The sequence below is a fragment of the Balaenoptera musculus genome, chromosome 14 (assembly GCF_009873245.2).
Source record: "Balaenoptera musculus isolate JJ_BM4_2016_0621 chromosome 14, mBalMus1.pri.v3, whole genome shotgun sequence".
NCBI lineage: Eukaryota > Metazoa > Chordata > Mammalia > Artiodactyla > Balaenopteridae > Balaenoptera > Balaenoptera musculus.
Window position 1 is genome coordinate 65,050,473 of NC_045798.1, and position 26,116 is coordinate 65,076,588.

The window sequence follows — 26,116 nt, forward strand, 5'->3', positions numbered from 1 at the left end:
CCAGGGTCGCCCCAGGACGGACGTAACAGGAAAGCCAGAGGAGAGGCCCTGTGGGGTACCAGGCTGTTCTACCCCGCCCCCCACCCCCCCAGCATGCTCTGGTTCTTGAAGACAGTACTGCATTTCTCAGAGAAGCAGGTCTTAGGGCTGGTGTGCTGCTGCTGGTCGGGTGCTTGAGCTCCGGTCTGCTAAGCCTCCTATGCCCTGTTGGACAAAAGTCCCCGGGGATGCATTTTGATGTGGAGGCTGCAGAAGACCTTGCTGAAGGCTGCTGTGGGAGGCCTCGGGATTCGGGTGCCTGAGAGTAGCCACTGATGCCTGAGGAGGAGCAACAGAACTTGGAAGGCTGTAGGAAGAAGAGTGTCCCCTGCCTCCCTGAAGCTTTTAAGGCAAGTCAGAAGGTAGAAGGGGAAAAGGGCCAGCAGGACAGCGCACAGACAGGACAGGTCTTGCCTCGGCGACGGGGCTGGCCAGCCCTCTGCCCTGCATGAGGCTCTGCCACGCCCTCCACGGGGCAACCACCACCTGGCGCTAACACTACAGCCCAGAGCATCTTCAGCCGAAGAGAGGTCTCTTGCTCTTGGTGAGCTGTGTCTGAGCAGCCCCTCTGGACACAAGGCTTCCCATTCACGCTCTCGTGACGGCCCAGATCACAGCTTCACCTGCAGACAACACAGCCCAGCCAGCAGAGCTCGGTTCCCGACGTGCCCTCCACCCCACACCAGCCGTGCTGCAGAGGGGCAGGGCTGCCCGGCGCCCAGCCAGGATCCTCGTCGGGTGTAGACAAGAGGAGGCACTCACTAACGTGAGCAACCGTCTGGGGGCTTTATTCACCTTTGTGCCTGCAGTAGAGGCATGGTGTACTCTCCGTAGATATTTGATCTTCTTATTAATCACGTTAATAGTCATAGTATGAATGAACGGCGTTTTGAGAGGCACTAGGGCCTTGTTGCCTAAACTTCCATTAGTATCTGCCTCCTTTGGGTTTAAAAATTCACGTTCCCTGTGGCCCCTTCCAAAGTGTAGCTACCTTGGGGGAGGTGGTATCCTGAAGCTCTGGGACCCCTTCCTGGGACTGGCTTTGTCAAGTTTGTGGGTTACAGACAGGGGAGCGGGGGGCAAAGAGGGACAGCGTGGGGTCGGGGGAGGCGGGAGTGGACTTGAAAGCCCAGCTGGGTTGCCCGATGATCGTGCCTCAACCCTGCTCCCCTCTAGGGGAGTGGCAGCCTCCCATTTCCATTAAATCCCTCAGACCGCACCCCCAGCCTGAGTGGTTAAAGCAGGGCTAGCTGGGCTCTGGGCCACCGCTGCCGTCCTGGGGGAGCCCGCCAAGTGCCGGGTCAGGGGAGGGGCTCTCTGGGGACTGACAGCCGTGCCCAAGCCCCAGGGAGCATCCTGCAGTTGGGAGGAGTATGAGGGACACAGACGGCCAGGCGGGGGCTCTGGGCAGCCAGCTCCCGCGGAGTGCTTCTGGGTGAGTGTTCGGACTGCGACGCCGGGGGCTGCTCTGGCCTGTCCCAGCGCAGAGCAGCCAGGAGTGTTGAGAAGGAAGAAAGTTCTCTGTCTGCCCAAGGTTTTTCGTTTTTGTAAGAGCAGCATTGTGAAAGAAGACAGCTTGCACCCACCTCCTTCAAGGCCATGCCTGTGGGGACCCTCCCAGCCCTGCTCGGCCTCCAGCCGGCCCTCCAGCCCACCTCAGGGTGCTCGCCCTAAACCACCCCCCAGCCCGCCTCGGAAATCCCAACTAACCCATCCCTTCTCCAAGTCTCTCAGGACTGGGTCTCAGAGCGAAGCTTTTCCGTGGCAAAGGTCCACCTTCCCAGCCTAAGAGTCCTCCGGGGGTCTTAGTTCTGGTGGACGTGGTAGCAGTTTGGGGTCTGATAAAGGGGGTATTCGCAGGTAGAGCTGGCCATCGCCCCCTGAGGCAGGCTTAATGCTTGGCAAGGCCGTGAGGGAGGCTGGGTTCCTCAAACTCCGCTGTGCCTGTTCTGGGAGCTGTGGCTCAGATCCCAGATGGGAGCCTCCAGTGGGGGAAGGCGCCAGGCTGAAGCCTCACCCCCTCCGTCTGGGGCCAGGAGTGGGGGGACCTTCAAGGCTGCCCCTCTGGCAGTGACTGCCCACCAAAAATAGGTCAGGGCCGCCCCCCTCAAGCATTGCTGTGGTCAGAGAGATGATGTCAGATTAGCTATATTAAAATTGCTCGAATCCCAGGATTCATTGGGATTTGTTTGCATCCTGTTTATCATGGGGCAGCGTTCTGGGGGAGAGAGGGACATTTTCCTTGAGAGGCTGAAGCGCTTTGTAGTGTTGGCCTCATCTGCCTCGTGGTCCCTAGGGTGGCAGAAGCAATGCCTGTCACCAGCCCCTGTACAGCTAGTAAGTGAGGCTGGACAAAGGGGCTTTGGTCAGGAAGGAAGCGTCTCTTGAGTGCTTCTCACAGGCCCAAGTCTGTGCTGGGCATTCCAGGAGCTTATAGTCTAGTTGGAGAGAAAAGGTATACTGAACACTTCCACTTAATAACATTGTTGTATGTGTGTGTGTGCGTGTGTGTGTGTTACACGTTTTGTACGTGTATACACATATGTCCACATGTGTGTATATGCATGTGAGTCGTCTGCATGTGTAATAGTACAGTACCGGGCCATAGGCCCTGGGACTTCAGAGAAAAGAAAGATTTCTGGGGTTTAGAGTAACAAAGAAGCCTTCCTGGAGGAGGTGGAACATGGTCTGTCTCTTCAATGGGTCAGGCAGAGGGCGGGGGGAAGCAGAGGCAAAGGTCCCGAGGTGGGCCCTGCCTGGTGTGGTGTCAGGGACAGTGCACCGGCTGGCCTTACTGCAGAGGACACCGCTGAGGGGCCGAGGAGAGAGGTATGTCAGGGAGGGCCCTCTGTGGAGGGCATAGAAAGCCAGCCAAGGGTTTAGACCCAGTGCACCAAGCTACAGACACATCTCTCGATGCATTGTATGCAGACGTCCGGGCTAGGAGAGGGCGTCACTGGAGGGGCCGCAGGTGCCAAGACACAGGGTGGGAAGGCGTGTGGCTTGTGGAGGGTGGCGAAAGAAGGGAAGTTCATGTCGGAGGGAAGGAGATGAGCTTGGGAGCTGGAGTGGGGTTGAGACGTGAGGGGAGAGTCCCTGAACAGAATCTGTATCTCCAGGGCAGCCTCGGACTTTTGTTTTGCGTGCCAGAAACCAATTCTCATCCTTTTAGGCTGGAGTCTGTAGAACGCTTGCAGGCGATGCAGTTCCCCCCATCAAAAGAGGTCGTGATCAAAATTTAAGACGTCCTCCTCCCCAGGGGCCCTTAGAGCCGGTGACAAGATGTAGGTGCTCCCTTTGCACCTGCTGTCCTCCCTGGGAGCTCTGGCCCGTGAACGGGGCAGAGACAGGAAACCCCCGTGCGTACTCGAGGAGGGGAGGACGAATGGCCTCTTGGGGAGGGCTGGGCTGGACCTTATCCCGCATGTCAGGGGAAGTGGAAGAGTCGGAAACGGCACGCCAGGGTGGTCTGATGGCTGGGATGGCCTCGTTCCTGGGAACGGTTGCCACAAAGCCTTTTCCCCAGCTTCTCCATAGCAGCACTGTTCTTTCCCGGAGTGTTATTGAAAACCCGCAATTACCAAGCCGGCCCTGGGTGGGAGTGTTCAGACCTCCGTCTTTTTTCCAATATACACTGAGTCAAGACCCAGTCAGTGCAGAAAGTGGATTCCTCTCCCACATTCCTTCCCGCAGGGGCAGTGAGCTGGGTGATGACGTATTTCATGTCTGGGATTAGGAAGGTGAAAGGGGTAAGGTGGGTGCCTGCGCCTCGCCAGGCTCTGAAGCTGGTCACCCGCCTGCTCCCGGCATGCTCAGGGCTACTCAGCAGATCCCACAACATCCCCAGAGTCTGGGGCCCCGTCTGCCTCCATCTGCACCAAACGGAAGTCAGAGCTGCGGACGGAAGCTTGGGAGAGGACTCTGGGCTGGAATACGTGATGCGCGGCTTAGTGGAAAGCTCCACCCAGGCTGTACTTTGGGGTGGCTCAGAGTTTTGCTCTTTCTTGTGCTTCCAGTGATTTTTCTTTTTGGCATATTTATTTCCTGGCCTCTTGCCTTTACTTGTGTGAGTTGTGTTTGAGGGTTTTGGGAGAGAAGGAAAAACATACAGAATGGGTGGCTCCAGATTTGAAATTTTCTCCATGGAAAAGAGAATAAAAGCAGCTGTCATGCACCAGGAACTTTCGGAGCTGTACCATCTTGGCCAGTTGAGCCCCCCGGGCTCTAGAAGGTCTTCCTGGGGAAGGTAACATTGGTCCTGCCTCCGTGGGGAAGAGTACAGAAGCTTCCTGTCGGGGCAGGCCAGCCTCTGGGCTCGGCTTCCTTATCCCTGAGGGAGCAGTCAGCCCTCTGCCATCCTGACCAGTCGCCTGGTCACCTGCTGCTTCACCCTCCTGGCATCTGTGGGCTCCCTAGAACTGTACCTGCTCAACTGGCTGCTCCCTGCTGACCCCCTGCTTTGCCCGTGCACGCCTACCTCCTGCTCACAGCCCTGTCTCCGTGACGCACCACGGGGCTCCATATCGCCCAGCAGCCCTTTGCCATGTGCAGAGAAGCGGGTGATGGGCGCTGAGGCTTTTGCATGATGAAACGTGCCTTTAGCACCTTCTCCTAAGAAGGGGTTGTTTGCTTGCATGCCTCCATACCTGGTCCTCTATCGACCCACAGGACCCACAGAGATCATCTCATCCAGGCTGCTCATTTTGCAGCAAGAGGGGGGGGCTCCCCAAGGAGCCAAACTGTAAGCTAGGTCTCCAGCTCCCACCCTGATACTTCTTCTAGCAATTGGCAAGCCCCTGCCCTGCCTGTTACCAAGAACCAGGGAGATCTAGAAGTTCAGAACTGGAGGAAACCCCAGAATAACTCCTTCTCATAAGCTACTGCACATGGAATTCCAGGGACTGTTCTGCCCCTTACCCAGAGTGGTGGAGCTTGCTAGAAAGCAGAATTAAACCACCGTGGTACAGACAATTTTAAAAGTAAATTAATAAAAATTGTTTTTTAAAAATCCATCCCTAGGGGCTTCCCTGGTGGCGCAGTGGTTGAGAATCTGCTTGCGAATGCAGGGGGCACGGGTTCGAGCCCTGGTCTGGGAAGATCCCACATGCCACGGAGCAACTGGGCCCGTGAGCCACAACTACTGAGCCTGCGCGTCTGGAGCCTGTGCTCCGCAACAAGAGAGGCCACGATGGTGAGAGGCCCGCGCACCATGATGAAGAGTGGCCCCCACTTGCCACAACTGGAGAAAGCCCTCGCACAGAAAAGAAGACCCAACACAGCCAAAAATTTTTAAAAAAAAATTAATTAATTAATTGATTAATAAAAAAAAATTAAAAAAAAAATCCATCCCTAAAAATAAAAAGCAGAGTGAAATAAGTGACCTTAAATAATATTAATTGAAAAAAGCAAAGTGGAAAAAGTACATGTAGTATGCTACTTTTCTCCCTAAAAGGGAGAAAACGTGTATTCATATTTACTTATGCTAAAGATAATGAATGGATGGATAAACCATAAAACCAATAAAGTGGTTATTTATGGCACAAAAGGGCAGTTGGTGGGGTGGGGGAGTAGAGGGCAGACATCACTAAACACCTTGTTTTGCAGATTTAACTTTGGAACCCATGTAAATATTTTACATAATTATATTTTTAAAAAAGAAATTAAAAAAAGAAGAAAAAACTAAAGGAAAAGCTATTTTACATAATTAGAAATAAAAATATAATTGAAATAAAAGCAGACCTTTTGCTGAGCCTGAGAGAGCAGGCGTGCTGCCTGAGCTGGAGTTCCAAGCAGCTCCTTAGGTCACTGTCTCCCCGAGCTTCAGGCTCCTGCATCCTTCAGCCTTCTCAGTGTCCCCCAGTGGGTGCTTCAGAACTTATCAATCTCAACATATCCAGGACTGAGCTTCCGTCCACCTCAAATCTGCCCTCTCCCCCAGTCTTCCCTGGCTCAGGTAACTTGGCTCCATCCTTGCCGTTGCTGAGGCCAGATACCTTAGAGACATCCTTGATTTCTCCCCTCGTCTCCACCCACATCCAGACTGAAATTCCTGCCAGTCCCACCTTCAAAACAGGTCCAGAATCCACCCACTTCTTACCACCTCTACTCCTGCCCCTCTGGTCCAGGGCCCCATTGGCTCTCACCCGCATTATTCCTATAACCTCCATGATCTCCCTGACTCTGCCTTTTTAAATGTGATTTCTTTCTTTAGACTCCTCCACTAATCCCCAACATTTCACATAGAGTAAGGACCAAAGTCCTTTCAATGGTCTACAAGGCCCCAGGTTATCTGGTTCCCATCACCTCTGACCTCGTCATCTGCCATCCCCCCTCACGCTCTGCACTCCAGCTACGCTGGTCTTCTTAGGGGCCTTGAGCACACCAGTAAGCGCCTACCACAGGGCCTTTGCACTTTACCTGGATTGCTCCGCTCTCAGATATTTACATGGCTCCTTCCTCAAGTCTTTGCTCAGTGGCACCATCTCAGTGAGATCTGTCCCAACGATTCTATCTAAAAGTACAAACCCTCATAGGTGAGAGAGAGTGAGAAGTACAAACTTCCAGTTATAAAAGAAATAAGTCACAGGGATGTAATGTACAGCATAGGGCATGTAGTCAATAATATTGGTATAACTTTGTATGGTGACAGATGGTAACTAGACTTATCGTGGTGATCCTTTCATAATGTATAAAAATATCAAGTCACTCTGTTGTACACCTGAAACTAACATAATGTTGTAAGTCAATTATACTTCAATTTTTAAAAAACATTTTAAATTAATAAAAGTGCAACCCCCCCATGGGTGTCCCCCCACACACCAGCACCCCCAATCCCCCTTGCTGGCGTCATATTCTCCATAGAACTTAATGTCCTCTGCTATTCTGTATTATGCATTTATTCTGTTTATTATCTGTATCTCCCCATTAGAGAGAGAAGGTCCACAAGAGCAGGGCTTTTTGTCAATTACTCCCAACCGTATCCCCAGTGTCTAGAGCAGTGCCTGCATATAATGGAACTCTGTAGACGTTTGTTGAGTAAATGAGTGGATGGCCAAGGAGGTAGCCCTACCCAGGGTACTTACTGTATCCTCTCGGGTCCTTTCAGCAACTCTGTTATGTTCCTGCCGGCTCTCTGGAGTGCCTCCCCACCACAGGTCTCCCTGCCACAGCCCAGAAATTAGGCTATTAAACCACCCAAAGGAGAGTCTGGATCCCGCCTGGGCCCTGGCCTGTCTCATAGCTTTGCCAGCACCAGCCCTCAAACACACCACTTCCCCTCCTGACCAGGTTTCCCACCTAAAGGAATGCGCTCGCTGGGCTGTGCTGAGAGACCCTGTCCGTCTGCCGCCCTCACTTCCCCCTCACCTGCCCTCAGGGCCGTGCTCTGCCCAGGAAGGGAACAGAGAGCCAGTGAAGGGCTGCTGGGACCAAGGCCCCCGAGGGAGTCCTCCAAAACGCCTCCTTCCTCATCCCCCATGTCAGAAACCACGTCCCACTCCCCCACAGTAAAAACCTAAACATCCACTTTTTTTAAATTTTATTTATTTATTTTTGGCTGTGTTGGGTCTTCGTTTCTGTGCGAGGGCTTTCTCTAGTTGCGGCAAACTGGGGCCACTCTTCATCGTGGTGCGCGGGCCTCTCACTGTCACGGCCTCTCTTGTTGTGGAGCACAGGCTCCAGACGCGCAGGCTCAGTAGTTGTGGCTCACGGGCCCAGCTGCTCCGCGGCATGTGGGATCCTCCCAGACCAGGGCTCGAACCCGTGTCCCCTGCACCGGCAGGCAGACTCTCAACCACTGCGCCACCAGGGAAGCCCCTAAACATCCACTTCTGACAGTAGAGCCTGACACCTCCTGGAGTGAGCCTGGCAGGCCCTGCCTGCCCACCAGGAATGAGCCGTGGACAGAGGCTGCACATGCGCTGATACTTACCATCAACTCCGGGCAAGATTCCGGGGACAGACAGCACTCACCATGGGCCAGATGACCAGGGCAGCTCCCCAAAGGGGGTGGGCTTGAGTGCCAAGACCCAAGAGAAGATATTTTGAGGCAAAGACGGGTGAAGGGGCAGTTCCAGCAGGGAGATGGCATGGACACCCTTGGGGGGAGGGGGACAGGCAGGTGAGAGCCCCATGCTCAGACCTCCAGCAGATTTTCAAGTCTCCCCCAGGAGAATCCAAGCCCTTCAGAACACCCCACACTGAAGCTGCAAACGTGAGGTCATGTGGAAGATGCCAGGCTTGCAAGGAGCCTGGGCATGCCAGAGGAAGTGTCTCCTGGGCTCACACTTGGAGTGAGAGCACTGTGCCCGGAGTCCTGACTTGTCACTGCTACTGGTCCCAAGGGAAGCTACGACAGTGGCCATGGGAGCTCCTTACCGAGCCCTTGCTCTGTGTCAGGCACAGGCCAATTGCAGCTCATTTAACCCTCAGAACCGTAGGCAATACCCCTTTCATTATCATTCCCCCATTTTGCAATTGGGAAACTGAGGTACGGACCAATAAGAGCCTTGCCCAAGGCACACAGCAAGGAGGTGACAGGGCCTGGACTTGAACCCAGGTCTGGTTGGCCCCAGAGACAGGCTCTTACCCCCATGCCAGGGGTCTGTTTTCACCTTTGGAAGCTCGCAGTGTGAGACCCTGCCTGTGGGTGTGGATGGAGCCCCGGCTTAACGCAGAAGAGAGGGGGACGCCCAAGACCCACCCCCTTGGCCAGTTCATCACTCAGCAGCCTGGAGAGCCACTTTGGTGGTTTTGAGCATTACTCAGTTTGAAATGATTTTTATTCTTAGTCAAATATTTAATTTTTTACCCATAATGGACAGTTGGTTAAAGGCAGGAAGCATTAAAGAACACCGATATTAAAAGGCTGGTTCCTGAGGAACATGCAAGTGGTAATAGCTCTGCACGTTTGCCTCGGGTGCTCCACCCGGGTCCGGGAGCCCCAAGCATCTGGTCGGAGTCCTGGAGACCCCGAGCCTGGCCGGCGTCCCACTCCGTTCATGGGAGTCAAGACCCTCCCTGCTCACGACCTGCTATTTGGGCAGAAGTGATTGCAAGCACTTCCTGAAAATTCTCACGTCTCATCATTTAGAAACAAAGCAAGAAAATTACAAAAACAAACCAAGTTGATTTTTATTAAACAAACATACAATTTAAGAATTCCAAACAGTGGGCCACAAAATCAGTTTTTGCTTTTTGTTTCTTTTTCTGCCTTATATAGTCAAGCGTTAGCTTCAACGTGAGCATGTATGTGGTGCCAAAGACACAATGAAATGGTAATATGTCATTTTGAAATTTCTTTGTGGAAAATTATGCTTTTGCCTTCATAACTCATTTATAATAAATGAAGGAGAAGGCATCACTTGGTAAGTGGGGGAAGGTTAAATATTGCCTTTAATCATAGATGTTATTAAAGGTCATATTAGATACGAACCTTTATTATTTACTCCCAATAACATATTAATCTAAAAACTATGTTTTATATAAAATAATTTCTTTATCATATACCATCGAAAATAATAAAAGTTTTTTAAATTCCTAAGTGTGTTTGCAAGATGATATATTACTGTGAGGGGAGTTCTCACGTCTAAAAAAGTGGAGCAAGGCTGCGGCCAGCCCACTAAACTGCCTTAGTTTCCACAAGTGTAAAAATAAGTATAAAAATATGTACTTTTCCTCACCGATTGAGGGACTAGGTCTCCTGGTGGGTGCTGTAGAGGCCCACCCTGGGGAACAGAGTCTTGCTTTGTGAAGCTCCAGGTATTACCCATAAGGGCAAATTGACTTGCTTATGATGGTACACGGGGTCCACCCAGCCCTGTGTCCCTGGGGATGTAGGAGTTTGGCTACTGCCCTTCGGATGGTGCCCAGATGCTTGGGCTCCATTAAGGAACTTTCTATAGGTCGCAAGGACACAAATGCAAGGTGAGCTCTGTATGCACCTCTGGTGAGGCCACCATTACCTACGGTGAGGGGTCTCTGCAGTTTTACCTGCTGCTAGGTGAAGCAGGACCCTCTGTGGTCAATTTTATTGTATTTTATTTGCTTTGCCTGGTACATAAGAAATTGACTTAAGAAAAATTGCCACCAAGCCTTTGTTGAGTCTGAGTTTCTTCTAGAATGCCCACTCGACTTCTTCCCTTCTAACCAGATCCTACTCATTTTAAAAAACTTCTGATTTCAACAAAAATCTCAGACTCACAGAAAAGTTGCAGGAATAATACAAAGAATCCCCATATATTCTTCCCCCGGATTCCTCAAATATTAACATTTTACTGCATTTGCTTTATCTTTCTCCCTCTAACCTACATTATTTTCTGACCTGAGTGAGAGTGAGTTGTCAAAAGGATGCCTTTTTACTGATAAATAGTTCACAGTGTGTTTCTTTATAAAGACATTTTCTTTCATTGCCACAGTACAATGATCAAAATTGGGAAACTAACATCAACACAATACCGTTATCTACTCCATGGTCCTTACTCATCTTTCTCCAGTGATCCTAGAGCAGGGGTTACATTCAATTGTCATGTCTCTTTAGTGCCTTTTAATCTGAGGACAGTTCACAGATCTTTGTATTTCATGACATTGACTTTTTTTAAGAACAACTAGTTGTTTTTGTGTCATGGTCCCTCATTCCAGTTTCTCTGATACTTCCTCACGATCAGATTCTCAGTGCATCATATCAGGACACTCATGCTGTCCTCTCACCCCAGGACTGGTGATGCTGACTTTGATTACTTGGTTATGGCCGTGTCTGCCAAGTTTCTCCACTGTGAAATTATGAGTTTTCCCTTTGTAATTAAGAAATAGCTTGTGGGGAGATCCTTTGAGACAACGCCAATATTCTGTTTTCCTCCAACTTTCACCTACTAGCCTCCACTGATGATTCTTGCTTAAGAATTATTATTATGGTGGCTGCCAGATGATTTTCTTTTCTTTTCTTTTCTTTTTTATAAATTTATTTATTTATGGCTGCATTGGGTCTTCATTGCTGTGCACAGGCTTTCTCTAGTTGTGGAGAGCGGGGGCTACTCTTCGTTGTGGTGCGCGGGCTTCTCACTGCGGTGGCTTCTCTTGTTGCGGAGCATGGGCTCTAGGCGCGCGGGCTTCAGTAGTTGTGGCACGCGAGCTCAGTAGTTGTGGCTCACGGGCTTAGTTGCTCCGCAGCATGTGGGATCTTCCCAGACCAGGGCTCGAACCCGTGTCCCCTGCATTCATTGGCAGGAGGATTCTTAACCACTGCACCACTAGGGAAGTCCCTGCCGGATGATTTTCTAATTCCATCATTCCTCCTACGTTTACTAGTTGTCTTTCTACTGTCAGGGAAAGTCTCTGGTTGATTTTAAACTCACTACTCTAAACTTCAGGACCCTGCATTTGGGAGCTAGGGAGAGTAAGTCCTCGTCACCTGTCTGAATGTCCCTGAATATATTTATACACTGAATCCTGGCTGACGGGTGTTTAATGAGAAGGCTATCAGCACAGTACTTGCTCTTGGGAAGATTCTAGCCCAAGAACCCATCTTCTGGGCAGCCATGTCCCGAGAAGACTGGGCGGGTTGTGGGGAGGGTGGTATTGGGGTCCGTGAGGTGTATAAACCTGTTGAATGGCTCCCCCTCCGCCGTGATGTCTCACCACGGACTTGTCAGCTCCACCAGCCCCGGCTGAAAAATGTGGCCGGAGGGAGGCCCTACTCCAGCTAACTCCATTTCACATCTCCTCTCCCTCCTGAGATGGAAAAAATGGTCCTTCAGGGACAGAGCAAACCTGTCAGTAATGAAGTTGTGAGGGAGAGGCTGTCCCAGGAGGGTGGCCGGGTTGTGACGGCTGATGGACTGAGGGGGGCCAGTAGCCGGCAGCGTTCCCCTGGAGAGCCTGGAAACTCAGCGGTGCTCCACCACCCACAAAGCCGAACCAGCTCAGGACTGCCCTGGGATCCTCTGCTTCCCGCAACGGAGCCATCATTTCTTCACCTGGCTTCCCAGGGCTGGCCCAAGGCAGAGGGGTGAGCGGGCAAGGTTTAACACCGAGCCCTGGGGTCATCCCTTTGAGCCCGCCCCTCACCTATTTTCCAGTTGTAGGTCCATTTGATTAATAAAACAACTGAGGGGCAGAAAGGTTAGACAGCTTGTCCAAAACCACCCAGCTAGACAGGGGCAAAAACCAGGATGTAAACCCAGGTGTGTCCGATTTCCAAGTTATCGCTGCATCCTGCTGCGTCCCCAGGTGGGGACTCCTGCTAAACCCAGTAGGGTTTTGTGGAGGAGGTACTGATTGCAGAATGGGCAGGTTAGGGATAGAAGGTCTCCGTGTTTGGATACCTCCAGTGACGGGGAGCTCACCACATTTCCAGGCAGCCCTCTCCAATGTGGGGTAGCTGTCCTGAGGAAGTTCCTCCATTAGGTGAGCTCAGGCTGGGTCTTGGGCCTTCCTTCCCCCAGAGTTCTAAAGGACTCAGCAGTTGGTGACATCTGGTATTTAAACAACTCTTAGGGGACTTTCTCCCTATCCCTCTTCCTCTTTGTCCTATCTTTGAAAGCCAGTGTGAGGGCTACGAGACTACATGGAGATGGTGAGATTAAGACAGATGGTGAAAAGGGCTAGTTCGAGTGGGCCTCTGAAGCCACTCAGCCCGTGGAGTAAGTGTGATAATGTGGGCCAGCTGAGGCCCGCTGGCCAGCTGTGGTGGACACGATGGCCAGGCTTTAGGCTAGGAATCAAGGAGGTCATTGGAGGTAGCCCCTAAGCCTGTGGGAACTCCTTGGGTAGTATTTCCTTTGGAATGATGGTGGTGAGTATCTGGTGATGAGAACTTACATGGTGGGAAATTATGTCCAAAATGCAGCCTCTAGAGGCCAGAATTAGAGCAGAAGTAGAAGCTGGACATCTAGGGTTTCTTCTTTGATTTCTAACACTTGAAAAAGCCTGTTTCCCCACAGCCTCAGTTCTCCCACCTGTACTATGGGTGCACTAATGCTCAGCACTTCCTCCGAATATCTGATGGATTCATACTATATTGCTTGGAAAACCCACAATATAATATTGTTCGAAACAACACTAATATAACACGTACATCAACTCTTTTAAAACTCACAGGAACTCTATGAGATGAGTCCTCTATTTGTCCCCATTTTACAGATGAACAAGCTAAGGCCCAGAGAGGTTAAGGAACTTGCCCAGTGTTGCACAGCTGGAGGTTCAGAGCCTGGATTTGAACTCTGGGGGTCTGACTCCAAAGTCCATACTTTGAACTATGGCAGTACGTTGCCTCTTGGTAAATACTCTGGGAGTTTGTGTTGGGCACTTTCTGTATTCCAGGCAGTGAGGGGCTATGGAAGAAGGCCACACGGGGGACAAGTTCACACCCATAGCCAGGCTTCCTCGGTTCTTTAGGAAAAGTGGGTGGGAGCGCACAGGCTCCAGAAAGGTGGCATGGCCAGAGTTTGCTTCCTGGTGTTGATTGACATGACTTGGTCAGTTTAGCCACAATTTCAATTTAGCTGGAAAATCGAGCATCCCAGCTGAGACTTACCTGCATTCATGTCTACTGTCCACCAGACTCTGAGTGCGTGCCCAGGGTGGGCATATAGCTCGGGGGATACCTGGACCCGCCAGTAGGCTGCACTGAGGGTCCATGGGCCAGACTTGGAGACTGCAGGGCTTGGCTGGGCTAGGCGGAAGGGCGAGGGCCTTTCCCTGGAAACAGTCCGCTAGGGCAGCCGCGTGCTCTTCCCATGACATCACGCTGCCTCAGAACGTATGAGGCCAAGGATTCTTGGAATGCCTGATTCACCCTGGAACAAAAATAATACCTCATATTTATAATGTGCCTTTGTTCCCCAAAGGCTCTCCCAGGCTTGATTGTATTGTAACTTCAGACGTGCCTTGTGATCTAGGCAGGAATGCAGAGAAGGTGGGACCCCACCTAAGGAAATGCCTTGAGTGAGGATTTGGTGTTCCCATTCTGCAGGTGGGAATACTGAGACGTGGAGAGGTGGGTGCTTTGCCAAAGCTGCCCAGCAGATTGGTGCTGGGAGCCCTGGATTTCCAGTGGGTTTGAGAGGAGGGCCTCAGAAATGCCCCAGCAGTTGAGTGAGACTCAGAGCCGCATCTAATACCCCAGAGAAAGCTATTTCCCCATGGCCTTCTGTGCTGCCCTAAGATGGAGGACGGTGCAGGAGCCTACAGCTCTTCCCACCCCCTCCCCACCCCAAGTGCAAGGGTAAAGCTAGCGGGCCACCTGAAAACTCAAATTCCCCCCAGCCCTGCCCCACAGGCCCCAGCCGCAGGAACTAGCAGACCGTGGTGGGGAAAGGATTGTTCCCAGCACAGATGGAAACCCGAGGGCCACATGTGGCTTTTGTGGTTTTCCCCAGACGCAGTGGAGCCAAGGCTGGAAGGCCAGATTTCCAAACCTCAACCCAGAATGCCCGTCCAGAGCCCTCCCAGGCTTTCCCCTCTCCCGGGCCTCAGCTTCCTCGTTTCCCGTGGCCTCGGGCTCAGCCTTTGGCCTTTGCGTCTGCATATCTAGCCGAGCTTCCAGCACCTCGTGCTGCCAGAGCCACGACCCCTCCCCCACTGGCCTTGGCCAAGGCCTGGGGTCCTCTGGATTGGGGTTCCAGTGGCTCAGCAGTGGCGTGCTGGCTGCCCCGGGCCCTCAGGACCGTGGAACAGGCCGCAAACCCTTGAGACGAGAGCACGGTGGTTGAGAGCACTCATCCTCGGGCCAAACTACCTAAGTTCAAACCAAGTTCTACTTCTTGCAAGCTGTGTGGCCTTAGGCAAGTACTTACCTTTCTGTGCTTCACTGACCTCTCTGTAAAACAGAGTGCAGTGGTCCCTCCCTCTTAGAGTAAATGAAAGCTGTGCCTGGACCGTGGTTAGCGCTTCATACACGTTACCGTGTTTTCATTACTGTTGTTCTGCATCTTTGTGATTTCAGCTACAGTCCCATTCCTCGGGGCAGCCCTCTTGGCAGGGCTGGCTTCTCGGGCGTGCAGTCTGCGCTCTTGTGCTGAGACCCATGCTCAGAATGGCTGCGCTTGGTTTAATGCTCTGCTGTGGCTATCTTGACAATTTTTGACGAGAGGCCCACATTTTTATTTTGCACAGGGCCCTGCAAACTATATAGCCAGTCCTGCCTCTAGGATCAGACTAGGACAGACCCCTGTGCTACTCTCTGCTTCCCTTCCTTCATGACTCTTGTTCCTGGTTGTAACCAGATACCTGTTTCTGTAATTACTGGATTAGTGTCTGTCTCTCCAAATGGACCCTAAGCTCTATAAGGACACAGCCCTGTGTTGGAGTCATCGCTGTGTCCCCAAGATCTGGCTCATTGCGGGGCTCACTTCAGGCATGAATGACTGCGCAGCCCCACCACAGACTCTGAGGGAGATTTAGAGAAGGTTCTCACACATCTGAGGGAAGTAGATGCTTTTAAGTGTTCGCAAGAGGAACGCCCAAGGCCGTAGGTGGCAGAGACTAGGGAAGCCAGACTATAATTTCGTGAGGAGTCTAGAGATAGAGGGGGCACCCTGGGAGCTGGGAAAGGCTCCTGGGCGGATCTGGGCCTCAAAGCCTGGGTGGGATTAGGAGAGGTATTGAGAGACTCCTGAGGGAGAGCTGAACAGCTTTTGTCACCCCCTCTCCCCAACTCCCAGCTTCCCTCAGAGTGTTCCAGGAGCTATGTGGTCTTGGGCAAGCCCATTGATACCTCTGCTGAACCTCCAGACAGAGGTTCATTAATTAAACATGTTTAATTAATGAAGCAGTAAATGAACCAGCTTTTCCCTTCTTCATTCCTTTGTTCATTCATTCTGTAGTTGGCATGAAAAAATCTTTTCTCTGCCTCAGGGTGAAGAGTCAGACCCTCTCATTTCCATCCCAGAGCATCCCTTTCACCAGGTAAACATCCCAGAGCATCCCTTTCGCCAGGTCTCTAAAGCTTTCAGTCCACTCAGTGGAAGACTGAACTTCTTACGTGAACTCTTGCCTCGGCTGGCAGAGGTCTCAGTCCTGAATCATTTCCTACCCAACTCTGAGCGAAAGGAGAGTCCCACAGCCTGCTGGAGTGGGAGCCTCTAAAGTTTGGCTGACCATCCAAGGCAGCAGGAGTGCTCCTGAGCACGTGATGCTCCTCGCAGGTTGTCAGGGGAACCTGGTGCAGGAGTGCTCCTGAGCACGTGATGCTCCTCGCAGGTTGTCAGGGGAACCTGGTGCAGGAGTGCTCCTGAGCACGTGATGCTCCTCGCAGGTTGTCAGGGGAACCTGGTGCAGGAGTGCTCCTGAGCACGTGATGCTCCTCGCAGGTTGTCAGGGGAACCTGGTGCAGGAGTGCTCCTGAGCACGTGATGCTCCTCGCAGGTTGTCAGGGGAACCTGGTGCAGGAGCGCTCCTGAGCACGTGATGCTCCTCGCAGGTTGTCAGGGGAACCTGGTGCAGGAGTGCGCCTGGCACTCAAAGCCGGCTGGGATGGTGCTGTTGTTCCTGCCATGATGTGGATGATGGCAATTACAGGTGGGGCATTTGTCTAAGTGGCCAGTAATGCCCCAGTTCTCCAGACCTAAGACCTCCTAAGACCTCAGGCAAGTCACTGTTAAATCCAATCATGTAGCGTTTCAGGCAGTACCTTAGAGCAGAAACACAGATCCAAGTTCCAGTACGGGCTTTGCCACTAACTAGCTGGGCAGCCTGAGGGGAACGAAGCAACCTCTCTGAACCTTGGCTTTCTTATATGTAAGACCAAGCTTTCTCATGCTGTCTCTCGTGTATCTTCACAGCCACCCCAGAACTGGGGGCCAACACAGCTAGGGAAGGAGACACAGAGGGGTGAAATCCCCCTAAGCCAGGCTCTGAGCTGACTGTAGTCTCACAGACAGATCAGATGAGGAATGTCCTACAGAACAGACGCAGTGGGTTTCCAGCACCTAATTCAGCCCCGAGTGTATCGTAGGTGCTCAGTTAACACAGGCCACTCGGATCCTTGTCTCTTTGGTAAGCCAATGTCATGTTTCCCTTGGTTGGCTCCCTGAAGAGGGAAATAAGTCTCCACTATGCTTTTCCTTGCTAAGCTTCCTATTCTGCAAACTGGAGCAGGCTTGTGTGGTGGGTGACCCTTGTTTCCGCGCCCCACACGCCGAGCTAAGCTAAACAGCCCTGGAGCCGTGTGCCTGAGCCCCTACATTTCGGCTCGTGCTTTGTCACGGCAGCAGCGGGGGCAGGGGAGGTGGGACCTGTGCGGGGCATGTGTAGGTGGGCAGGAATGGAGGCGCCTAAGCTAGTAATAAGCAGTCATCACTTTCTGAAGGCAAGAAATATGAGCCCATGCATAGTTCTCAAACCACTCGCCCTAGGAATTTTGCTTTCAGAAATTTTTAAGCAGACCTACAAATTATGTGGTGAAGTGTCCGACATTGAGAGAACCATAATAAGTTGGTGGCCCTCAGAATATCTAGTTGGGAGTGATTATGAAATAAAAAACGAACAGAGAGACGTTTGTCTGCATTTGGACTGCTGTTAAAATCATTTTTAAAAACAAAATCTGAAGTTATTCTCCCTACACCCACCTCCCAAAATGCAGCTGTGGTCTTCCGAGAACTTTTTTTTTTTTTTTTTTCTTAATAAAAGAGAACAGTCTTAGAGTGGAACAAGACATCTGATTTCAGAACCCAAAGAAGAAAGAATAAACTAAATGAGTGATGGAAAAAGCATACTGACAATTTCCATTCTCAAAAAAAAATAAGCATTATTTTCCTAACAGCAGGTGCTGCCAGTAGCACAAATGGAATATTAATCTTATCTCCTAAGCCATTCCTCCCCCCGCCCTGCCCCCACCAGAGAAAACTTCCCCCGACAGATGAGAACATAATAAGCAGACAGGGAGGTGGATTTTTGCCCTTTTTGGCTCGCGGGGCTGCATGTTTAGTATGTCTCCGAAACCTGGAGCCACATATCTGGGGATCTGAGACCAAATGTGGCTTCCTTACCCGCCACTGGGAGCGACAGGGCCTCATCCCCAGATCAGCCAAACCTAAACCCACAGGTTTCGTGGCAAGCAGCCAGCTGGCCCCTGAAGGAAGGTATCGACGAAACCCAGGGCCAGCAAACACAGAAGACAGGAGCTGGTTTGGGCCAGCTCAGCCAGCAACCGCTGACAAATATTTGTGAATGGCCAGAGCAGGGGAGCCTGGGTCTCCATTGTTGGAGCCCAAGGCCCAGCCCCAAGTCTGTTCCAGGAGTTAAGGCCCTCTCAGCCCTTTTCCAGGCCAAGGACATGGGCCTCATGTGGTCATCACCACAGCAGGTCTCAGCGGTAACTCAGCCCTTCTCTCCTGAGGGGGCTGGATCTGAGGGCAAGTGGGAGACAGGAGGTGGACGCTTGGGAGCCGTGACTGGCTGACAGGCTGGGTACACTCCTGAGAGCTTCTGCAAGGCCCTCTGGTGTGGGACTTCTCCTCACTGAGCCTCAGTTGGCTTATCTGTAAAATGGGAAGAAAGATTCTTGACTGGCCTGCGCACAGAGACCAGTCCCAATGATCACCAGCCCTGAAAATTAAGCAGGAAGGAAGAAAAGGGGCTCCATGCCCCATGCCCCTCCTCCAAGGGCATCTGGCTCTTCCCTGCCCTCCTAGGGGCCACCCAGCCAATCTCATTTGCTGTCCAGCCCCATATCAGCCCTCCTCCTTTTGAATCATGAGTCTTGTCTGCCCAGTTAAAAGGGCACCCTTGAGGGTGGACTCCCAAGCCTCTCCTCCCCCCGCCGTGGACATCACTCCACGTGTGCAAAGGAACTGCCACCCAGGCAGAGTGAGTCTGAAAACAGCCACTAATGCTCAGCAACCTCGGGCATTCTTCTTGGTCATTGCTGTGTTGACAGGGCTGGCCGGCTCCAAGGTCTTTTGAACCAGGAGGACATGGAGTTCCAGGCCCCTGAAAATTTCCAGGAAAGAATAGCAGAAGCTCTACAAGGCCTCGCTGATTTCCTTCTGAGACCTTGACCAGCCATGTAGAAATTACCTTCTTCCTCCTCCAGGTGGAGAGAAGTGGATTTTTTTGGGGGGGTGGCAGGGAGGGGAGCCGGGGGAGATGCTGGACAAAGAGAGGGGAATTCCTGATATGGCAAGTGGGAAGCCATTCTCAAGACAGATGCTGGGAAGGGCTTGGTCAACCATTCTTTGGGGGCATTCCTTGGGCCATAGCTGCAGGCACCACAAACATTCTAAATAAGGATGACAGAAGTTGTGAGAAGCAAGCATTATCTGCCAGGGAATTTCCAAGGTCCTTCTCCGGGCTTAAAAATTACACTCAAAGAACAAAGAGAGTGGAAGGAAAAAGGGCCAGTTAATTTAAAGTAATTAAAAAATAAAAGTAGGGAGAATTTACAAAACGTCACGGCACGTGGTGCCGCAGGGAGTTGGTGGGCTGTGAAATTTCTTCCGTGCTCTCCCAGTGCTTCTCAGAATGAAGGATCCAGGCTCCTGAGCTGACCTGTGTCTCGGGCATCTGGCACATCTGAAGGCCAGTTGGTGATCCTAGGAGGAATCCAACTCAATGAGTCACTTTGCTGATGGGGCCCAGCTCGTCCCCGTTCCCTGGGTGCCCTGCCCTGCTCTGAATACAAACGGACCTTCTTCCAGAACTTAGTGTTAGGCCCATGATGATCCCTGTTTTTAGAATGAGACCATTAGGGAATGAAACTGAGTGCCAGTGGCGGTGGTGACAGTGGTGGGATTGGGTGGAGGGGCTGCCTCTTTTGACTCTGCTGTATTGCCTCTTAAATTATTAAAATAAATACAACTAAAAACCCTGGACATTTAAGTATACAAACAAACACAAGAGAACTCTGAAAGGCAGCGAGAAGAAGTCAGACTGGGTGGGGACCTTGGCACCTGAGGGATGACACAGCAGTGACTTGCTTGAGTTTTCTTCTCAGCCTCATAAATCCCAGACTTGGAGCGAAAGAAGCCGGCAACCCAGAAACACCCACAGGCGCAGGCATACCAAAATGGCCACAACAAAAGCCTGCCCCCTGCAGCCGAAGAACCAGGCAAGGGGCAGACTCTTAAGACAGAAAACTCTTAGACAATAACTGCTCTACTTCAGGCAAACGCCCTAGAGAAAACCGGCTCCACCCCACCCATGCCAGTAAGGGCCGAACGAGGGGCTGAGATTCCACCTTTGCCAGGCTGTGACGAGGCACCCAAACCTTGCCAGGCTGGTGTCAGTGAAGCCGGGTGGGGAGTTGAGACTCACCCCTGGAGGGCACTGAGCACCCCTCCCTCTGTGTCAGTGGAGGCCACGTGGGGAGCAGCAGTGTGACACCCTGCCCCTCCTAGCCAAGGAGGTGTCTGTGTGTGGAACCAGACCCCCCCCACTGTGCCCAGCATTAAAGAGGACCCCCTTTGCTCTGTCAGAGAAGACCCACTGGGGAACCTGACTTCTCCCCCGACCCTGCAGTAATGAGGCAGCACAGCCCTTTCTACCACCCGACCAAGGTAAGAGGAAGCCAGCCAAACAGAAGGTTTGATTAAGTCCAGAGTCTCATAACATAATACCCAAGATGTCCAGCTTTCAACTGAAAATCTTCTGTCACACACCAAAACCTTGAAAGATCTCAACTGAACGAAAAAAGACAGTACATGTTAATACCAAAATAACAGAAATATTAGAATTATCTGACAAAGATTTTAAAGTAGTCAGCATAAAAATGCTTCAAAAGCAATTTGGAAACACACTTGACACAAATGAAAATATACGTCTCAGCACATAACAAAGAATCAAATGAAAACTTGAGTTAAATAAAAAACTCAATGGATGGACTCAACAGCAGAATGGAGGGGACAAAGGGAAGACCAGTGTCCTGGAAGATAAAACAATATAAATGATCTAGTCTGAGCAACAGCGAGAAAACAGACTGAAAGGAATGAACTGAGCTTCACAGACCTGAGGGACCATAACTGAAAATCTAACAGACCTGTCATCCAGGAGGTAGAGGAAAAAAAGGGTGTGACTGAAAAATGACCCAAAGAAATAATGATTGAAAACTTCTCATGCATTGCTGGTGGGAATGTAAAATGGTGCAGCCTCTCTGGAAAACAGTTTGACAGTTTCTTTAAAAATTAAATATGCAACTACCCTATGACCCAACAATGGTGCTCGCAGGCATTTATTCCAGAGAAATGAAAACTATGTCCACACAAAAACCTGTAAACAAATGTTCCCAGCAGCTGTCTGCACAATAGCCAGTAATTGGAAACAACCAAGATGTCCTTCAGTGGGTAAATGACTAAACTCACTGATACATCCACACCATGGAATACTACTCAGCAGTGTAAAAGGAACAACTATGGATACATGCAGCCACCTGGATGGATCGCCACGGAATTATGCTGAGTGAGAAAAGCCAATCCCACTGGGCTAAATACTGTATGTATATAACATTCTTGAGATGACAAAATTGTAGAAATGGAGACTGGATTAGTTGTTGCCAGAGGCTAAGGAGGAGGTGGTGGGAGGGAAGTAAATGTGGCTACCAAAGGGCAACACGGAAGATCCTGGTGGTGATGGAAATGTTCCGTATCTTGATTGTATCAGTGTCAAAATCTTGGTTGTGACCTTGAACTATAGTTTTGTAAGATGTTACCATGGAAGGAAACTGGGTAAAGGATTCAAAAGATCTCTCTGTATTCTTTCTTACAACTGCATTTGAATCTATAATTATCCCACAATAGAAAGTTTAGAAAATTAAATTTATGTTCATTTAGAAAACACAAAAAAGAAAAGAAAAATCCTCATCCCATCCCCTAGAGATGACTGTTAGCATTTTGGTGTGTATCCTTCCAGTTTTTCTATGCATGTGAATACTTGCCTTAAAAAATAGCACCATGCTGCATGTATTACAACACATGCTACAGAGTGAATTTTTCACCATGTTCTTAATTTCTCCACAGTCCGTTTTTCACTGCTGTTCTAAACACTGCTGAGATGAATATCCTTATTCCTACATCCCTGTGCTTTGATTATTTCCTTTGGATAAGTTGTCACATGTGGATAGATTGCAAGGTCCAGTGGTTTACATGTTTTAGAGACTTTTGTAACCAATTGTCAAATTTCCCTCCAGAAACATACTAATTTCTACTTCTAATATACAGTGGGTTGTAAGTTACTGTTTGTGTGGAAAGAAAAAGAAGCTTATACACCTGTCTCTCACTTAACAACTTTAATTCCCCCTGAAAACCCTGCCACTTAGGGAAAGCTTTTCTTTTAATTTTTTATTTTTATACAATGTTTAAAGTTACTTTCCATTTACAGTTATTACAAAATATCGGATATATTCCCAGTGTTGTACAACACATCCTTGAGCCTATCTTACACCCAGTAGTTTGTGCCTCCCACTCCCCCACCCCTATATTGCCCCTCTGCCCTCCCCACTGGTAACCGCTAGTTTGTTTTCTGTATCTGTGAGTCTGCTTTTTATTCACTAGTTTGTTGTATTTTTTAGATTCCACATATAAGCGATATCATACAGTATATATCTTTCTCTGACTTATTTCACTTAGCATAATGCCCTCCAAGTCCATCCATGTTGTTGCAAATGGCAAGCTTTCATTCTTTTTTATGGCTGAGTAGTATTCCATTGTGTGTGTGTGTGTGTGTGTGTGTGTGTGTGTGTGTGTGCATGTGTATACCACAACTTCTTTATCCATTCATCTGTTGATGGATGCTTAGGTTGCTTCCATATCTTGGCAATTGTAAATAATGCTGCTATGAACACTGAAGTGCATGTAACTTTTCAAATTAGTGTCTTTTGCTTTTTCGGATATTTACTCAGGAGTGAAATTGCTGGGTCATATGGTAGTTCTATTTTTTTGTTTTTTTGAGAAACCTCCATACCATTTTCCACAGAGGCTGCCCCAATTTACATTCCCACCAACAGTGTACGAGGGTTCCCTTTTCTCCACATCCTCACCAACATTTGATATCGGTAGAAGGGAAAGCTTTTCAATGAAAATATTTTCGTTAATTTTAATGGGAAAATGACCCATTTAACCCCAACCCAAGATACCCGCAAAGTTTCACAGATACAGAATTATTGCCTCTCGGTCCAGATGGCAGAATAGAAGGATGCGGAATTTGTCGCTCCTCACAAGTTCATCAAAAACACATTTACAAATGGAATAATTCCCATAGAGCTCCTGCTGAACAATAGTGGTAGACTTCGGACACCTAAAAGAATGAAAGAAAGAAGAAAAAAGAAAAAAAAGAAAAGAATCAAAAAAGAGACCAGCAACCCTGGCAAGAAGCTGAAGGTGAGGAGAGGTCCCCACATTAAGAAAAACTCCCTCATGGAGGGGAAATCAGCTGGGACAGAAAAGGAACTTCAGGGGATCAAAGGAGAACACTGCAGATGGTCTATGGAAGGCAAGACAAAGTAAGAACCGCATGCATGGTCTATACGGCAGCTCTGTGCATTCCAGCCTGAATCGTGAGTCACCTGTTGTGAAGGGGAGCCGGGTGCTAGAAAGAGGGGTTTGGAGTGCAGACCCAGGGAGAGGACAGCTCTTGGCTGTGAAAAAACAGCCTGAAGGGGCAGGAGCAAGGGGCATCACAACAGGGAAAGTGTGTGGAAAAAGCCTGACACCATAGCAAGGCGTCATAGTAGCGTGGCATGCAAGGGGTGGAGCTGCCATTATAAACCCCTTCCCCATCCGCTTCTTCTGCCTCTGTGGGCATTGGGAGGGGCTCCCACCAGAGCAGGCCCGCCCGCCCCTTGTGCCAGGGTCATCTTTGCCTGCACTGCCCACCCCAAAACCTCCTTGGGAATCAGCTCTGGGCACCCCTGCCTGGGACAAGAGTTCACCGAGGGGACTCTTGGCAGGGTCAGAGGGCTAAAGCATGGGGTTGGAAGAACAGACCTGGGGAGAGAAACGCAGTTGGCCACACAGATACAATAGAAGGGACAGGACTGAGGGGACGCGTGGCCAGGAATGCCCCTAGAGGAAGCGGGGTCTGCCTGGAAAGCAAGGCACCATTGTTGAGAGAGGCACGGGGGGTGGAGGCAACAATGCTCCCATACGCCAGCTCCTGCCACTGCAGGTACTGGGAGTACCCAAGTGGGCTCCAAGCAGCTGCAGCTTTCGCTCCCACTCACCTGGGCAAGGATCAGATGCCTGAGGGCGGCACACACGCAGAGGTGGGGTTAAAACCAAAACTGAGCCTGAAAGGTGGTGCAACTAAGGAAGAGAGACACAAATTTTTCTATGCAGCAGCACAAGCTGTGAATTAAATCCCCAAGATCGGCTGGGTAAACCCTGCGTTTGTGGAATACCTGAATAGACAATGAGTGTTTCAACATCTGAGACCAGTCTAGCCTTTGCAGCACTGGACTTTGTGGAGAGATACACACGGGAATCAGGCCAAATCAGAGTCTGAGCTGGCCCCACAGTGTCCACAGCAGGTCCAGAGACCTACCTAGAGGGGTCGGGCCTGGGCCTCCGGGGTGGAAACATAGGGTCCAGGATGCTGGAACACCAGAGAATTCCTGGGCCCAGGCACCATTAATGGGCACGTGCATTCCTGAAGGTATCCATATCAACACCAAGACCCAGCCCCACACAACTGCCTGCAGGCTCCAGTGCTAAACACCTCACACCAAACAACCAGCAAGACAGGAACCCAGGCCCACCCACAGTAGACAGGCTGCCTAAAGTCATACTAAGCTCACAGACACCCCAAAACACACCACCTGACACAGCCCTGCCCATCAGAGGGAAAAGACTCAACTCCACCCAACAGAGTGCAGGCACCAGGCCCTCCCACCAGGAAACCTGCACAAGCCCCTGGACCAACCTCACTCAGCAGGGGACAGTCAACAGAAAGAAGAGGAACTACGACTCTGCAACCTACAGGAAGAAGACCATAAATACAGTAGTTCAGACAAAATGAAATGACAGAGAAATACGCTGCAGACAAAGGAGCAAGGTAAAATCCCACAAGACCAAATAAATGAAGAGGAAATAGGCAAGCTATCTGAAAAAGAATTCAGAGTAATGATAATAAAGATGATCCAAGATCTAGGAAACAGAATGGAGAAAATACAAGAAACGATTAACAAGTACCTAGAAGACCTAAAGAACAAACAATCAGTGATGAACAACACAATAACTGAAATGAAAAATACACAAGAAGGAATCAACAACAGAAGAACTGACTGGAGTAGCAATACTCATATCAGACAAGACAGATTTTAAAATAAAGACCATTACAAGAGACAAGGAAGGACACTACATAATGATCAAAGGATCAATCCAAGAAGAAGATATAGCAATTGTAAATATCTATGCACCCAACATAGGAGCACCTCAATACATAAGGCAAATGCTAACAGCCATAAAAGGGGAAATCGACAGTAACACAATATTAGTGGAGGACTTTAACACCCCACTTACACCAATGGACAGATCATCCAAACAGAAAATAAATAAGGAAACACAAGCTTTAAATGACACAATAGACCAAATAGATTTAATTGATATTTATAGGACATTCCACCCGAAAGTGGCAGAATACACTTTCTTCTCAAGTGCTCACAGAACTTTCGCCGGGATAGATCACATCTTGGGTCACAAATCAATTTAAGAAAGTTGAAATCATATCAGGCATCTTTTCTGACCACAACACTATGAGATTAGAAATCAATTACAGGAAAAAAAACTGTAAAAAATAGAAACACATGGAGGCTAAACAATACGCTACTAAGTAACCAAGAGATCACTGAAGAAATTAAAGAGGAAATCAAAAAATACCTAGAAATAAATGACAACGAAAACACGATGACCCAAAACCTATGGGATGCAGCAAAAGCAGTTCTAAGAGGGAAGTTTACAGCAATACAATCCTACCTCAAGAAACAAAAAAAAATCTCAAATAAACAACCTAACCTTACACCTAAAGCAACTAGAGAAAGAAGAACAAACAAAACCCAAAGTTAGTAGAAAGAAAGAAATCATAAAGATCAGAGCAGAAATAAATGAAGTAGAAATGAAGAAAGCAATGGCAAAGATCAATAACACTAAAAGCT

The 26,116-nt window shown here is 49.8% G+C and overlaps 1 protein-coding gene across 5 annotated transcripts in view; it reads left to right on the forward strand.

The window, feature by feature from the left end:
• Positions 1 to 26,116, forward strand: part of CTIF (cap binding complex dependent translation initiation factor) — a 304,506-nt gene that overhangs the window by 178,166 nt on the left and 100,224 nt on the right. The window lies entirely within an intron of this gene.